An 18,597-nucleotide genomic window follows, 5' to 3' on the forward strand; every position below is an offset into this window, starting at 1 on the left:
CAGCATGACACTATACATTAGCCACAGCAGCACATGTCACTACTTTGCTAGGAACAAGTTCCCTCTCATCCGGCACTAGACAATGGGGGAGGGGCATGTGTACACCGGACATATAGCTCAGCATGCTAAGGCACTGGCTGAGGTCTGTAGCAATCCAAGGGTTGCAGGTTCGATCCCCGGCAAGGTCCACTCATCCTTTCATCCTTCCGAGGACGATAAAATGAGCAGCGCCTTGATACCCTTACGGGTGATTAGCTGCGCTTTACAAGTACCCAATACATACATACATACATACACTCACTTATTCTTCCCACTGACACCTTTCTACAAAGAACTGTTTTCCTAACAAACTTCAGTTAGTTGATCTTAGGGCCACAGCAGAAAGAGCAGGGCTAAGGGGACCAGCAGACTGGATGCTGTCTGCCCAAGGCTGCATGGATACAGTGTAAGATGAGTCACACAGCCTCAAGACTGAAGAGAGCAGTGTATGCAGCTGCACAGATGCTCAAATCCTCACGTGCTGCAACTCCAGCTGCATGCGCCTACAGTCAGCCCTACCCAGAAACAATCCCCACAACCAGAGCAGTTACCTGGTAACAGTGGTAACCCCAGCAGGACCTTTTCTGATGCAGTTGGATTGGCTGGATGCAGAGTTAGGGCTTAGCATTCAGTGCTGCACAGTGCACATCTAAAACAGCACATGGCACTAGCTTGGCATGTCAAATTTTTTTTTATTTTTTTTTTTAAAGGAGTCTTGGGCCCCTCAACAAAGACTGGGCCCAGGGCAACTGCCCCTTTTGCCCTGTGTTAAAGATGGTCCTGAGCAGGCGGTCAAACATTAGGAGTGTTGAATTCCACCGTGTAGGGCTGTCGCAAATCAAGCGCCTCACTGGCAGGTTGTTTCGACGCTGGATATCGAACAAGTGCGCCATGGCCGTGTAGGAATGCCTGAAATGGCCACACACCTTCCTGGCCTGCTTAAGGACGTCCTGTAAGCCTGGGTACTTATGGACAAATCGTTGTACAATTAGATTACACACATGTGCCATGCACGGCACATGTGTCAACTTGCCCAATTTCAATGCCGCCACCAAATTACTTCCATTGTCAAAAACAACCTTGCCAATCTCCAGTTGGTGCGGAGTCAGCCACTGATCCACCTGTGCGTTCAGGGCGGTCAGGAGTGCTGGTGAGGTGTGACTCTCCGCTTTCAGGCAAGTCAACCCCAAGACGGCGTGACACTGCCGTACCCGGGATGTAGCATAGAACCTGGGGAGCTGGGGGGGTGCCATAGATGTGGAGCAAGACGCAGAAGTTGAAGAGGACTCAGCCGAGGAAGAGGTTATGGAAAAGGATGGAGTAGGAGGAGTAGAGAAGGTAGCAGCAGGCCTGCCTGCAAGTCGTGGCGGTGTCACCAACTCTTCTGCAGAGCCACGCATTCCATGCTTGTCAGAAGTCAGCAGGTTTACCCAATGCGCAATGTCGGTGATATACCTGCCCTGACCATGCTTTGCAGACCAGCTATCCGTGGTCATATGGACCCTTGCCCCAACGCTGTGTGCCAGACATGCCATAACTTCCTTTCTCACAACAGAGTACAGGTTTGGGATTGCCTTTTGTGAAAAGAAATTTCTGCCCGGTACCTTCCACTGCGGTGTCCCAATAGATACAATTTTTTTGAAAGCATCAGACTCCACCAGCTTGTATGGTAAAAGCTGGCGGGCTAAGAGTTCAGACAAGCCAGCTGTCAGACGCCGGGCAAGGGGGTGACTTTGAGAAATTGGCTTCTTACGCTCAAACATGTCCTTGACAGACACCTGACTGTGGGCAGATGACCAGGAACTGCTACGTAAGAGAGACTGAGTGGAGGATGGTGGAGAGGGGGCAAGGAGGACAGCACTGGTTGACGTGGCTGAAGATGCTGGAGCAGGAGGAGGATGGCGGCTTTCACTTTGTGTGCTGCTTCTACTCATGTGTTCTTCCCATCAGCGTTTGTGATGGGAGACCATGTGCCTTCGCAAAAAAGTTGTACCTAGGTGGGTGTTGGACTTCCCATGACTCAGTTTCTTTTGGCACAGGTTGCAAATGGCATCGCTGTTGTCAGAGGCAGACACACAAAAAAAATGCCACACTGCTGAGCTCTGCGATGACGGCATTCTGGTGGTGGCAACAGCATGTGTTGATGGACGTCGGCGTGCTGTCTGGCTGACCCCTGGTGACGATGCATGCTGTCTGACTGTGCCACTAGCTCCTTGAGACGACCTCCCCATGCTTCCAAATCGTCTCCTCCTACTCCTCCTCTCTGTCTCCCCATCTGAACTTTCCCCCTCTTCTTCTTCTCTTCTAGCAGGCACCAACGTGACATCCACCGACACATCATCGTCAACCGCTTCACTTGTATCTGAAACATCAAGAAAGGAAGCAGCAGCGGGTACAACATCATCATCATCACACCGTACCTCCATGTCGGTAATGCTGCCTGACTGAGACTGATCACTATTATCTACATCCTCTGTCAATTATGGTTGCGCATCACTCATTTCTTCCAAATGATGTGTCAATAACTCCTGTGACATATCAAGTGAAGCGGCTGTGGTGCTAGTGTTGGTGGTGGTGACAGGCGGGGGAGTGGCACTGGTCACTTGAGACCTGCCCAAAGCACAGCTGGACGTAGATGGTGCGTCAAGGTTAGGAGGACTAGCAGCGGAAGCTGAAGAAGATTGTGTGTCCTGTGTTAGCCATTCAACTAGGTCCTCCTCAGAAGTTTTCGCATCCCCCCTGACACCCGGCGTCTGAACAATGTGCATATTTGTAGGGTCTAAAGGAATCACAGCACCACGACCACAACCACGGAACCTGCGGGGTGGCCTGCCTCTGCCTGTCATTTTTTTTAAAATGGACACTAACAATACTATTACACCAATTGAGTGGTGGCACTGTGCAAGTGGGCACAGTATACGCTGTGAGACTGACAACAACAAAAAAGACTGATGTTTTAAAAATCACAAATTGTTAATTTTTTTAAAATATGATTGTTTGGCACTAGTTGGCAAATGGGCCTGTCTGGCACACACACTGGGAGAAAGGAAACTGCAATTCAATGGCACTAGGAGACTGAAGAATCACAGTCAAAACAGTTATGATTAACAAAAATTCCAATCCTGTTACAATAAATATGATTGGTGGCACTAATTGGCTAGTTGGGACTGGCACACAGGCAGGCAGGCAGGAGGAAAATGCAATTCAAGGGCACTAGTAGACTGCAGATTGACAGTCAAAACAGTGATGATTGATAAATTTTGCAATACTGTTAAAAGAAATATGATTGCTGGCACTAATTGGATAGTTGGGCCTGGCACACAGGCTGGCAGGCAGGAGAAAAGTGCAATTCAATGGCATGAGCAAACTGAGGATTAAGATCAACAATCAAATTTTTTTTAATTTTAATTAGTAACTATACTGTGACAACAATTATGATTGGTGTAAATAGTTGGCAAGACGGCCTGGCACAAAAGGCTGGCAGGCAGGAGGTAAATGCAATTCAAGGACACTAGGAGACTGAATACTGACAGTCAAAACAGTGATGATTGACAATTTTTGCAATACTGTTAAAAGAAATATGATTGCTGGCAATAATTGGCTAGGTGGGCCTGGCACACAGCAGGCTGCAAGGCAGGAGGAAAGTGCAATTCAATGGCACGAGCAAACTGAGGATTCAGAACAACTATTACCAAAAAATTTAATTTTTAATTATTAAGAATACTGTGACAACAAATATGATTGGTGTAAATATTTTTCAAGTAGGCCTGGCACACAGGCTTGGAAGGCAGTAGAAAAGTGCAATTCTAGGGCACGAGCAAACTGAGGATTAAGATCAACAATCAAGATTTTTTTAAATTTAATTAGTAACTATAATGTGACAACAATTATGATTGGTATAAATAGTTGGCAAGACGGCCTGGCACAAAAGGCTGGCAGGCAGGAGGTAAATGCAATACAAGGACACTAGGAGACTGAATACTGACAGTCAAAACAGTGATGATTGACAATTTTTGCAATACTGTTAAAAGAAATATGATTGCTGGCAATAATTGGCTAGGTGGGCCTGGCACACAGCAGGCTGCAAGGCAGGAGGAAAGTGAAATTCAATGGCATGAGCAAACTGAGGATTCAGAACAACTATTACCAAAAATTTTAATTTTTAATTATTAAGAATACTGTGACAACAAATATGATTGGTGTAAATATTTTGAAAATAGGCCTGGCACACAGGCTTGGAAGGCAGTAGAAAAGTGCAATTCTAGGGCACGAGCAAACTGAGGATTAAGATCAACAATCAAGAATTTTTTAATTTTAATTAGTAACTATAATGTGACAACAATTATGATTGGTATAAATAGTTGGCAAGACGGCCTGGCACAAAAGGCTGGCAGGCAGGAGGTAAATGCAATACAAGGACACTAGGAGACTGAATACTGACAGTCAAAACAGTGATGATTGACAATTTTTGCAATACTGTTAAAAGAAATATGATTGCTGGCAATAATTGGCTAGGTGGGCCTGGCACACAGCAGGCTGCAAGGCAGGAGGAAAGTGAAATTCAATGGCATGAGCAAACTGAGGATTCAGAACAACTATTACCAAAATTTTAATTTTTAATTATTAAGAATACTGTGACAACAAATATGATTGTAGAGTACTACTACTCTAAACTAGAAGAAACGTTCCGGAGAAGAAGAGTTCCGCCTACAAATATCAACAGCAGGGGGCACTAGTATCGCATCAGTACAAATAGGAGCCTTTTGTAAGCAGTTGGTACTCTTGAGAAAGCCGCCAGAAGGGGCGGGGAAACGCGTTGAGGCGCCGACACTGAGGATTCAGAACAACTATTACCAAAAATGTAAATTTTTAATTATTAAGAATACTGTGACAACAAATATGATTGGTGTAAATATTTTGAAAGTAGGCCTGGCACACAGGCTTGGAAGGCAGTAGAAAAGTGCAATTCAATGGCACGAGCAAACTGAGGATTAAGATCAACAATCAAAATTGTTTTAATTTTAATTAGTAACTATACTGTCTGTGACAACAATTATGATTGGTGTAAATAGTTGGCTAGACGGCCTGGCACAAAAGGCTGGCAGGCAGGAGGTAAATGCAATTCAATGGCACTAGGAGACTGAATATTTGCAGTCCAAAAAATTATGATTTTTATTTTTTTATATACTGTTACAAGAATTATGAGTGGTGCCACTAATTGGCTAGTTGGGCCTGGCACACAGGCTGGGACATATGAGTCGTGGATGGTAGGTAGGGCAGCAATTAACACAGTATGCTGTGTAAGTGACAAAAACACAGGCCTGATAGAAAATTAAGTTAGATTACACTAGCAAAATATTTTAAAATTTTAGGCCTAGATTTAGAGTTCGGCGGTAAAAGGGCTGTTAACGCTCCGCGGGTTTTTTTCTGGCCGCACCATAAATTTAACTCTGGTATCGAGAGTTCAAACAAATGCTGCGTTAGGCTCCAAAAAAGGAGCGTAGAGCATTTTTACCGCAAATGCAACTCTCGATACCAGAGTTGCTTACGGACGCGGCCGGCATCAAAAACGTGCTCGTGCACGATTCTCCCATAGGAAACAATGGGGCTGTTTGAGCTGAAAAAAAACCTAACACCTGCAAAAAAGCAGCGTTCAGCTCCTAACGCAGCCCCATTGTTTCCTATGGGGAAACACCTCCTAAGTCTGCACCTAACACCCTAACATGTACCCCGAGTCTAAACACCCCTAACCTTACACTTATTAACCCTAATCTGCCGCCCCCGCTATCGCTGACCCCTGCATTACACTTTTAACCCCTAATCTGCCGCTCCGTAAACCGCCGCCACCTACGTTATCCCTATGTACCCCTAATCTGCTGCCCTAACATCGCCGACCCCTATGTTATATTTATTAACCCCTAATCTGCCCCCCACAACGTCGCCGACACCTACCTACACTTATTAACCCCTAATCTGCCGAGCGGACCTGAGCGCTACTATAATAAAGTTATTAACCCCTAATCCGCCTCACTAACCCTATCATAAATAGTATTAACCCCTAATCTGCCCTCCCTAACATCGCCGACACCTACCTTCAATTATTAACCCCTAATCTGCCGACCGGAGCTCACCGCTATTCTAATAAATGTATTAACCCCTAAAGCTAAGTCTAACCCTAACACTAACACCCCCCTAAGTTAAATATAATTTTTATCTAACGAAATAAATTAACTCTTATTAAATAAATAATTCCTATTTAAAGCTAAATACTTACCTGTAAAATAAATCCTAATATAGCTACAATATAAATTATAATTATATTATAGCTATTTTAGGATTAATATTTATTTTACAGGCAACTTTGTAATTATTTTAACCAGGTACAATAGCTATTAAATAGTTAAGAACTATTTAATAGTTACCTAGTTAAAATAATTACAAATTTACCTGTAAAATAAATCCTAACCTAAGATATAATTAAACCTAACACTACCCTATCAATAAAATAATTAAATAAACTACCTACAATTACCTACAATTAACCTAACACTACACTATCAATAAATTAATTAAACACAATTGCTACAAATAAATAACATTAAATAAACTATCTAAAGTACAAAAAATAAAAAAGAACTAAGTTACAGAAAATAATAAAATATTTACAAACATAAGAAAAATATTACAACAATTTTAAACTAATTACACCTACTCTAAGCCCCCTAATAAAATAACAAAGCCCCCCAAAATAAAAAATTCCCTACCCTATTCTAAAATACAAATATTACAAGCTCTTTTACCTTACCAGCCCTGAACAGGGCCCTTTGCGGGGCATGCCCCAAGAATTTCAGCTCTTTTGCCTGTAAAAAAAAACATACTATACCCCCCCCCCAACATTACAACCCACCACCCACATACCCCTAATCTAACCCAAACCCCCCTTAAATAAACCTAACACTACCCCCCTGATGATCTTCCTACCTTGTCTTCACCATGCCAGGTTCACCGATCCGTCCTGGCTCCAAGATCTTCATCCAACCCAAGCGGGGGCTAGACATCCACTGAAGAAGTCCAGAAGAGGGTCCAAAGTCTTCCTCCTATCCGGCAAGAAGAGGACATCCGGACCGGCAAACATCTTCTCCAAGCGGCATCTTCGATCTTCTTCCATCCGGTGCGGAGCGGGTCCATCTTGAAGCAGGCGACGCGGATCCATCCTCTTCTTCCGATGTCTCCCGACTAATGACGGTTCCTTTAAGGGACGTCATCCAAGATGGCGTCCCTCGAATTCCGATTGGCTGATAGGATTCTATCAGCCAATCGGAATTAAGGTAGGAATTTTCTGATTGGCTGATGGAATCAGCCAATCAGAATCAAGTTCAATCCGATTGGCCGATCCCATCAGCCAATCAGATTGAGCTCGCATTCTATTGGCTGATCGGAACAGCCAATAGAATGCGAGCTCAATCTGATTGGCTGATTGGATCAGCCAATCGGATTGAACTATATTCTGATTGGCTGATTCCATCAGCCAATCAGAAAATTCCTACCTTAATTCCGATTGGCTGATAGAATCCTATCAGCCAATCGGAATTCGAGGGACGCCATCTTGGATGACGTCCCTTAAAGGAACCGTCATTCGTCGTCTAGTCGTCGGAAGAAGAGGATGGATCCGCGCTGGAGGTCTTCAAGATGGAGCCGGTCGTCATCGGATGGAAGAAGATAGAAGATGCCGCTTGGAGAAGATGTTTGCCGGTCCGGATGTCCTCTTCTTGCCGGATAGGAGGAAGACTTTGGACCCTCTTCTGGACTTCTTCAGTGGATGTCTAGCCCCCGCTTGGGTTGGATGAAGATCTTGGAGCCAGGACGGATCGGTGAACCTGGCATGGTGAAGACAAGGTAGGAAGATCATCAGGGGGGTAGTGTTAGGTTTATTTAAGGGGGGTTTGGGTTAGATTAGGGGTATGTGGGTGGTGGGTTGTAATGTTGGGGGGGGGGTATAGTATGTTTTTTTTTACAGGCAAAAGAGCTGAAATTCTTGGGGCATGCCCCGCAAAGGGCCCTGTTCAGGGCTGGTAAGGTAAAAGAGCTTGTAATATTTGTATTTTAGAATAGGGTAGGGAATTTTTTATTTTGGGGGGCTTTGTTATTTTATTAGGGGGCTTAGAGTAGGTGTAATTAGTTTAAAATTGTTGTAATATTTTTCTTATGTTTGTAAATATTTTATTATTTTCTGTAACTTAGTTCTTTTTTATTTTTTGTACTTTAGATAGTTTATTTAATGTTATTTATTTGTAGCAATTGTGTTTAATTAATTTATTGATAGTGTAGTGTTAGGTTAATTGTAGGTAATTGTAGGTAGTTTATTTAATTATTTTATTGATAGGGTAGTGTTAGGTTTAATTATATCTTAGGTTAGGATTTATTTTACAGGTAAATTTGTAATTATTTTAACTAGGTAACTATTAAATAGTTCTTAACTATTTAATAGCTATTGTACCTGGTTTAAAATAATTACAAAGTTGCCTGTAAAATAAATATTAATCCTAAAATAGCTATAATATAATTATAATTTATATTGTAGCTATATTAGGATTTATTTTACAGGTAAGTATTTAGCTTTAAATAGGAATTATTTATTTAATAAGAGTTAATTTATTTCGTTAGATAAAAATTATATTTAACTTAGGGGGGTGTTAGTGTTAGGGTTAGACTTAGCTTTAGGGGTTAATACATTTATTAGAATAGCGGTGAGCTCCGGTCGGCAGATTAGGGGTTAATAATTGAAGGTAGGTGTCGGCGATGTTAGGGAGGGCAGATTAGGGGTTAATACTATTTATGATAGGGTTAGTGAGGCGGATTAGGGGTTAATAACTTTATTATAGTAGCGCTCAGGTCCGCTCGGCAGATTAGGGGTTAATAAGTGTAGGTAGGTGTCGGCGACGTTGTGGGGGGCAGATTAGGGGTTAATAAATATAACATAGGGGTCGGCGATGTTAGGGGTAGCAGATTAGGGGTACATAGGGATAACGTAGGTGGCGGCGATTTGCGGTCGGAAGATTAGGGGTTAATTATTTTAAGTAGCTTGCGGCGACGTTGTGGGGGGCAAGTTAGGGGTTAATAGATATAATACAGGGGTCGGCGGTGTTAGGGGCAGCAGATTAGGGGTACATAAGTATAACGTAGGTGGCGGTCGGCAGATTAGGGGTTAAAAATTTTAATCGAGTGGCGGCGATGTGGGGGGACCTCGGTTTAGGGGTACATAGGTAGTTTATGGGTGTTAGTGTACTTTAGGGTACAGTAGTTAAGAGCTTTATAAACCGGCGTTAGCCAGAAAGCTCTTAACTCCTGCTATTTTCAGGCGGCTGGAATCTTGTCGTTAGAGCTCTAACGCTCACTGCAGAAACGACTCTAAATACCAGCGTTAGAAAGATCCCATTGAAAAGATAGGCTACGCAAATGGCGTAGGGGGATCTGCGGTATGGAAAAGTCGCGGCTGAAAAGTGAGCGTTAGACCCTTTAATCACTGACTCCAAATACCAGCGGGCGCCCAAAACCAGCGTTAGGAGCCTCTAACGCTGGTTTTGACGGCTACCGCCGAACTCTAAATCTAGGCCTTAGATTTTAATATTAAAATTATGTTAAGAAGTGCAATGCACATATGAGTGGTCGCACTGGCTGGCTGCTACGTAAGGCAGCAATTAACAACAGTATGCTGTGTAAGTCAGATAGACAGTTAGACACAGGCCTGATAGAAAATAAAATTAGATTACACTAGCATAATGATTTAAAGACTTTTTTTGGGGAATTTAAAGAAAAAGGTTAAGCACATACATATGAGTCGTGGCTGATAGCCTTGGAAGGGCAGCTATTAAAAACAGTAGGCTCTATAAGTCAGATACACACACGCCTGATAGAAAATACTATTAGATTACACTAGAAAAATGATTTAAATTATTTTTTGGGGGGGGAAATTAAAAAAAAGTTAAACACATATGAGTTGTGGCTCATAGACTAGGGAGGGCAGCAAGTAAACACAGTAGGCTCTGTATGTCAGCAAAACACACAGGCCTGATAGAAAATTATATTAGATTACACTATCAAACAAATTTAAACTTTTTTTTAATATATATTTAAATTAAGGTGAAGAAGATATGAGTGCTGGGTGGCTGCCTGGCACAGACCAATTAACCAAAAGACTGAAAAAAATGAGGTGAGTGAGCCTGACAGACACAGGCCTGATAGTAAATGTAATTAGATTACACTAGCAAAATATTTTTTTTTATTTTTTTTTCAATTTAAAATAATGTTATAAACGGATATTAACACTGGTGGCTGGCACAGAGCAATGAACCAGAGTATATGCTGTGTGACACAGGCCTGATAGAAAATGAAAAAAAATTACACTAGCAAAATAATTAAAATTTTTGGTTAGTTAAATTTAAACTAATGTTGTTAGGGAGATATCAGTGGTGGCAGTAATCACAGCATATGCTGTGAGCCTTAAACACACAGCCTGAAAGCAAGGCAAATGCTAATAAAAAAAAAAAACGAAAAAAAAAAAAAAAAACGGCACGAAATATAGCCCTAAAAAGGGCTTTTTGGGGTGCTGTGCTTGCAGCAGAGATGACTGGAGTCCTTCTGGACTGTAGTGGACACTAAATACACTAGCCTAGCTATGTTTTTCCTGTTAATGTCAGGAGCAAAAACACAACACGTCCTCTCATTAAGAAAGCAAGGTCGTTATGAGTCTAAAATGGCGGATTCCGAGTAGCTGGGAGGGTCTGTGTGGGAGTGTCTGATGTTGATTGGCTCTAATGTGTCAGACGGCTGTGACATACAGGGTCAAAGTTTCCTCAACGATGACACATAGGGGCGGATCGAACATTGCCATGTGTTCGCCCACAAATGCGAACGCGAACAAGCTATGTTCGCTGTGAACCGTTCGCAGGCGAACATTTCGGGACATCACTAATGGACATACCCCTTTGGGATAATAATATCCCACAATGGAAATTCATTATATTATAAAAGAAAAGAAGATATCTAGTATATAAAAACAAAGCTACAACTAGACTTAGTAATTCCAGAGGACTTCGAGAAAGAAGAACAAGATGAGATGGGGCAAAGAGATCGGGAGAAAGGAAAACCTCGAAAACCTATTTTCGGAGGAGGCCAGAAGGAAAAAAATGGACAGCTAAACCAAATGACTTCAGCTGATAAACACCCTTAAAGTAAGGGTCCGAAAAGAAAGATGAGAAGAAAGAAGGACTCTTTTTTTTCTTTTTTCTTTTGATTTTTGGGACGCCCCTTAGGGTTATAAGACGATTCTCCTATTATTTTTTTTTATTTATTTTTTGCCCTCCGAGGCACTATTCACCAGAGGTAGTTTTTTCTCACCTTGATTTTTTTTTTTTTTTTTTTTTGGGACTATGCAATAGCCCAGGTGGCTATTTTTCACTGCATTGTCATATATATCCACTAGAGGTTGCTTTTTCTTTTTTTTTTCTCACTTTGATTTTTTTTTTTTCCCGCACCACTAGAACGAGTGGCCTCTATCACTGTTAGGACACATATAGATGCCTCACACAAGGCACTAATTATCAGACACGTCCCATACAGGGCCTTTGGTTTTTTTTTAATATCACTTGAGTGGGTGGTAGTTTCCACTGCTATGACACACACACCAGACATCTTTATATTAGGACACAGGACTTTAGGTAATCAAGCACAAGAGCACACCTACATAAGACTCTTGACACAAGTGTAATAAGTAACTTCCCATAAGACACCATACACCAAACACTTTTTTCTTTTCCTTTCTTTTTTTTTTTTTTTTTTTTTTTATTGGGGCACAGGACACTTGGCAATCCGGTATAAGAGTGCCAGCTTGCCCTTGATTTGGTTATATTTTTATTTTTTTATTTTTTTCCTTTTATGAGTATGGAAATAATTCTGACAGGGAGGAAGTTCTACTCCTTGGACTCCTAATTTGTTCTTTTTGTATGTATCTAGTGAGAGATTTTATGTTAACTGTTATAAGAATCACCTATGGAAGTGGGTTACGAGGTCCAATATTACATTTATGTTAATGGAGGTATCCATGGAAGCTCTTCGGGGGAGTCATGAAACTACATGAATGATATTCAAATAATTTCTATAAATGCCAAAGGGCTAAATACTCCCAAGAAGAGGTCCATGGCTCTGAGGGAGATGGAGAAATTAAAGGGGGATATTTTATTATTTCAAGAGACTCACTTTAGAAGGGATAAAGAACCTAACTTTAAGAATGAGAAATATAAAGTATGTTATATGGCTTCGGATAGGGCCAGGAGGAATGGGGTGTGTATACTATTTCATAAAAATATGAATTTCCAATTAATTGGACAGGTAAAAGATAAGGAGGGGAGATTTCTTAGGGTAAAAGGACACCTTCAGGGGGAATTGGTGACAATTTTTAATATCTATGGCCCAAATATAAAACAGAACTTGTTTTTTAAGAAAATATCTAATCATATTCTAGATCTACATGAGGGGGTTACTATTCTAGGTGGGGATTTCAACATCACATTAGATCCATACTTAGATTATTCTAAGAATCAATCTACTACTTCAAAATATATTGTTAAACAAGTAAATAACAGTTTAAAACAGATAGCTATGTATGATGTATGGAGATCATAGGGATTACACTTTTTTTTCAAATCCCCACCTGTCCAAGATTGGACTATTTATGTACAGATTTAAAAGGGTTAGCAATGATACAGGAAGCTCAAATTTTACCCTTGACATGGTCGGACCATTCACCGGTAAGGATGAAATTAAATTGGGGCGAACAGGAGAAGAGACAGTTTAATTGGAGATTAGATGATAGTATTTTAAGAAAGCAGGAGGATAGGGATAAAATAGTGGACAAAATAGAATAATTTTTTATCCTAAATGATGTAGAAGATATTTCGCCAGCAGTCCTCTGGGACGCACATAAGTGTGTCCTGAGAGGAGAGTTAATTAAATTAAGGTCTACACAAAATATCTTAAGGGAAAAGTCATTTATGGAGTCAATGGATAGAATACACAAATTAGAGAAGAGTCATAAACAATCCCCAGATAATAAAAAAATCTTTGAGGATTTAGGTAGGGAAAGGCGGAGTATACAGTAATTCTGGTCAAATGTTAATAAAAGAAAAGTATTGTGATTAAAACATAAATATTATACAGAAGGGGATAAAAATGGCAGACTTCTAGCAAGAGCTATTAAGAAAAAAGAAATAGGTAATAGTATATACAAACTTAAGAAGGAGAATAATGAACATTGTAAAAACCATCAGGAAATAATTACACAATTCAAAAAGTTCTATAAAACCTTATATAATCTAGAGACTCAACCTAGAGAAGAAATATCCTAGACAAATTATTTAAGAGATATAAAAATAAATAAAGTTACAGAACAAGAAAATCAAAAGTTGGAAGAACCAATACAAGCCCAGGAAATACAAGAAGCTATTGAGGGACTAACAATAGGTAAATCTCCTGGCCCTGATGGGTTTACGGCTTGCTATTATAAAAGCTTTAAAGAGACTTTAACACCTTATTTACTTAAGTTATTTGACTCAATAGATAATGGAAAGAACTTCTCTAAAGAAATGCAAGAGGCTAGAATTATAGTGATACCTACGGCAGGAAGATGTAATGAAGAGGTGAACAATTATAGGCCTATTTCACTTCTAAACCTAGATTTAAAAATATATGCAAAAATTATAGCCAACTGATTAAGCGGCATCTTGGAGCGAATTATCCATCTAGACCAAGTGGGCTTTGTCCAGAACAGAGAAGCAAGGGATAATATAGTTAAAAACATTAATTTACTAGAATATGCCCAATTAGAAAATATTCCGTCATCTTTTATATCGGTGGACGCAAAAAAAAGCATTCAACCAAATTCTTTGGAAATTTTTGGAAAGAACCCTTAAAACATGTAGGCCTAGATTTGGAGTTTGGCGGTAACCGTGAAAACCAGCGTTAGAGGCTCCTAACGCTGGTTTTAGGCTACTGCCGGTATTTGGAGTCATTCAGGAAAGGGTCTAACGCTCACTTTTCAGCCGCGACTTTTCCATACCGCAGATCCCCTTACGTCAATTGCATATCCTATCTTTTCAATGGGATCTTTCTAACTCCGGTATTTAGAGTCGTGTCTAAAGTGAGCGTTAGAAATCTAACGACAAAACTCCAGCCGCAAAAAAAAGTCAGTAGTTAAGAGCTTTCTGGGCTAACGCCGGTTTATAAAGCTCTTAACTACTGTGCTCTAAAGTACACTAACACCCATAAACTACCTATATACCCCTAAACCGAGGTCCCCCCACATCGCCGCCACTCGATTAAATTTTTTTAACCCCTAATCTGCCGACCCCCACCTACGTTATACTTATGTACCCCTAATCTGCTGCCCCTAACACCGCTGACTTTTCAGCCGCGACTTTTCCATACCGCAGATCCCCTTACGTCAATTGCATATCCTATCTTTTCAATGGGATCTTTCTAACTCCGGTATTTAGAGTCGTGTCTAAAGTGAGCGTTAGAAATCTAACGACAAAACTCCAGCCGCAAAAAAAAGTCAGTAGTTAAGAGCTTTCTGGGCTAACGCCGGTTTATAAAGCTCTTAACTACTGTGCTCTAAAGTACACTAACACCCATAAACTACCTATATACCCCTAAACCGAGGTCCCCCCACATCGCCGCCACTCGATTAAATTTTTTTAACCCCTAATCTGCCGACCGCCACCTACGTTATACTTATGTACCCCTAATCTGCTGCCCCTAACACCGCCGACCCCTATATTATATTTATTAACCCCTAATCTGCCCCCTCAACGTCGCCTCCACCTGCCTACACTTATTAACCCCTAATCTGCCGAGCGGACCGCACCGCTACTATAATAAAGTTATTAACCCCTAATCCGCCTCACTAACCCTATAATAAATAGTATTAACCCCTAATCTGCCCTCCCTAACATCGCCGACACCTAACTTCAAACATTAACCCCTAATCTGCCGACTGGAGCTCACCGCTATTCTAATAAATGTATTAACCCCTAAAGCTAAGTCTAACCCTAACACTAACACCCCCCTAAGTTAAATATAATTTAAATCTAACGAAATTAATTAACTCTTATTAAATAAATTATTCCTATTTAAAGCTAAATACTTACCTGTAAAATAAATCCTAATATAGCTACAATATAAATTATAATTATATTATAGCTATTTTAGGATTTATATTTATTTTACAGGTAACTTTGTATTTATTTTAACCAGGTACAATAGCTATTAAATAGTTAAGAAATATTTAATAGCTAAAAAAGTTAAAATAATTACAAAATTACCTGTAAAATAAATCCTAACCTAAGTTACAATTAAACCTAACACTACACTATCAATAAATTAATTAAATACAATACCTACAAATAAATACAATGAAATAAACTAACTAAAGTACAAAAAATAAAAAATAACTAAGTTACAAAAAATAAAAAAATATTTACAAACATTAGAAAAATATTACAACAATTTTAAACTAATAAAATACCTACAATTACCTACAATTAAACCTAACACTACACTATCAATACATTAATTAAATACAATATCTACAAATAAATACAATGAAATAAACTAACTAAAGTACAAAAAATAAAAAAGAACTAAGTTACAAAAAATTAAAAAATATTTACAAACATCAGAAAAATATTACAACAATTTTAAACTAATTACACCTACTCTAAGCCCCCTAATAAAATAACTAATATAATATGGAATCAGCCAATCAGAATCAAGTTCAATCCGATTGGCCATTCCGATCAGCCAATCAGATTGAGCTCGCATTCTATTGGCTGACCGGAACAGCCAATAGAATGCGAGCTCAATCTGATTATCTGATTCCATCAGCCAATCAGAATTGTCCTACCTTAATTCCGATTGGCTGATAGAATCCTATCAGCCAATCGGAATTCGAGGGATGCCATCTTGGATGACGTCCCTTAAAGGAACCGTCATTCGTCGGGAAGTCGTCGTCGGAAGAAGATGGGTCCACGCTGGATGTCTTCACGATGGAGCTGGTCCTCATCGGATGAAGATAGAAGATGCCGCTTGGAAGAAGATGGTTGCCGGTCCGGATCTACTCTTCTTCCCGGATAGGATGAAGACTTTGGACCCTCTTCTGGACTTCTTCAGCCGTCGGATGATGGATGTCTAGCCCCCGCTTGGGTTGGATGAAGATATCGGAGCCAGGACGGATCGGTGTGATACCCGGTGAGGTGAAGACAAGGTAGGAAGATCTTCAGGGGCTTAGTGTTAGGTTTATTTAAGGGGGGTTTGGGTTAGATTAGGGGTATGTGGGTGGTGGGTTTTAATGTGGGGGGGGGTATTGTATGTGTTTTTTTACAGGAAAAAGAGCTGAATTTCTTGGGGCATGCCCCGCAAAGGGCACTGTTCAGGGCTAATAAGGTAAAAGAGCTCTGAACTTTTGTAATTTAGAATAGGGTAGGGCATTTTTTATTTTGGGGGGCTTTGTTATTTTATTAGGGGGCTTAGAGTAGGTGTAATTAGTTTAAAATTGTTGTAATATTTTTCTTATGTTTGTAAATATTTTTTTATTTTTTGTAACTTAGTTCTTTTTTATTTTTTGTACTTTAGTTAGTTTATTTAATTGTATTTATTTGTAGTTATTGTATTTAATTCATTTATTGATAGTGTAGTGTTAGGTGTAATTGTAGGTATTTTATTTAATTTATTTATTGATAGTGTAGTGTTAGGTTTAATTGTAACTTAGGTTAGGATTTATTTTACAGGTAAATTTGTAATTATTTTAACTATTTTAGCTATTAAATAGTTCTTAACTATTTAATAGCTATTGTACCTGGTTAAAATAAATACAAAGTTACCTGTAAAATAAATATAAATCCTAAAATATCTATAATATAATTATAATTTATATTGTAGCTATATTAGGATTTATTTTACAGGTAAGTATTTAGCTTTAAATAGGAATAATTTATTTAATAAGAGTTAATTAATTTCGTTAGATTTAAATTATATTTAATTTAGGGGGGTGTTAGTGTTAGGGTTAGACTTAGCTTTAGGGGTTAATCCATTTATTAGAATAGCGGTGAGCTCCAGTCGGCAGATTAGGGGTTAATGTTTGAAGTTAGGTGTCGGCGATGTTAGGGAGGGCAGATTAGGTTTAATTGTAACTTAGGTTAGGATTTATTTTACAGGTAAATTTGTAATTATTTTAACTATTTTAGCTATTAAATAGTTCTTAACTATTTAATAGCTATTGTACCTGGTTAAAATAAATACAAAGTTACCTGTAAAATAAATATAAATCCTAAAATATCTATAATATAATTATAATTTATATTGTAGCTATATTAGGATTTATTTTACAGGTAAGTATTTAGCTTTAAATAGGAATAATTTATTTAATAAGAGTTAATTAATTTCGTTAGATTTAAATTATATTTAATTTAGGGGGGTGTTAGTGTTAGGGTTAGACTTAGCTTTAGGGGTTAATCCATTTATTAGAATAGCGGTGAGCTCCAGTCGGCAGATTAGGGGTTAATGTTTGAAGTTAGGTGTCGGCGATGTTAGGGAGGGCAGATTAGGGGTTAATACTATTTATTATAGTGTTAGTGAGGGGGATTAGGGGTTAATAACTTTATTATAATAGCGGTGCGGTCCGCTTGGCAGATTAGGGGTTAATAAGTGTAGGCAGGTGGAGGCGACGTTGTGGGGGGCAGATTAGGGGTTAATAAATATAATATAGGGGTCAGCGGTGTTAGGGGCAGCAGATTAGGGGTACATAGGGATAATGTAAGTAGCGGCGTTTTACGGAGCGGCAGATTAGGGGTTAATAATAATATGCAGGGGGCAGATTAGGGGTTAATAAATGTAAGGTTAGGGGTGTTTAGACTCGGGGTACATGTTAGAGTGTTAGGTGCAGACGTAGGAAGTGTTTCCCCATAGACAACAATGGGGCTGCGTTAGGAGCTGAACGCGGCTTTTTTGCAGGTGTTAGGTTTTTTTTCAGCTCAAACAGCCCCATTGTTTTCTATGGGGGAATCGTGCACGAGCACGTTTTTGAGGCTGGCTGCGTCCGTAAGCAACTCTGGTATCGAGAGTTGAAGTTGCGTTAAATATGCTCTAAGCTCCTTTTTTGGAGCCTAACGCAGCCATTCTGTGGACTCTCAATACCAGAGTTATTTAAAAGGTGCGGCCAGAAAAAAGCCAGCGTTAGCTACGCGGGTCGTTACCGACAAAACTCTAAATCTAGCCGTTAATTTTGGTCAGATAGTAATTAATAAAATAATGTCATTATATGCAGCCCCTTCAGCAAGGATTAAAATAAATGGAAGAACATCTAATATATTTGATATACACAATGGGACAAGATAAGGATTCCCACTTTCACCAACATTGTTTACTTTATGCATAGAAATTCTGGCAGCTCACATCAGACAAAATGGGAAAATAATAGTGAGTATAAAGTTTCTTTATTTGCAGATG

The sequence above is a fragment of the Bombina bombina genome, chromosome 4 (genome assembly GCF_027579735.1).
Source record: "Bombina bombina isolate aBomBom1 chromosome 4, aBomBom1.pri, whole genome shotgun sequence".
In the NCBI taxonomy this organism is placed as follows: Eukaryota; Metazoa; Chordata; class Amphibia; order Anura; family Bombinatoridae; genus Bombina; species Bombina bombina.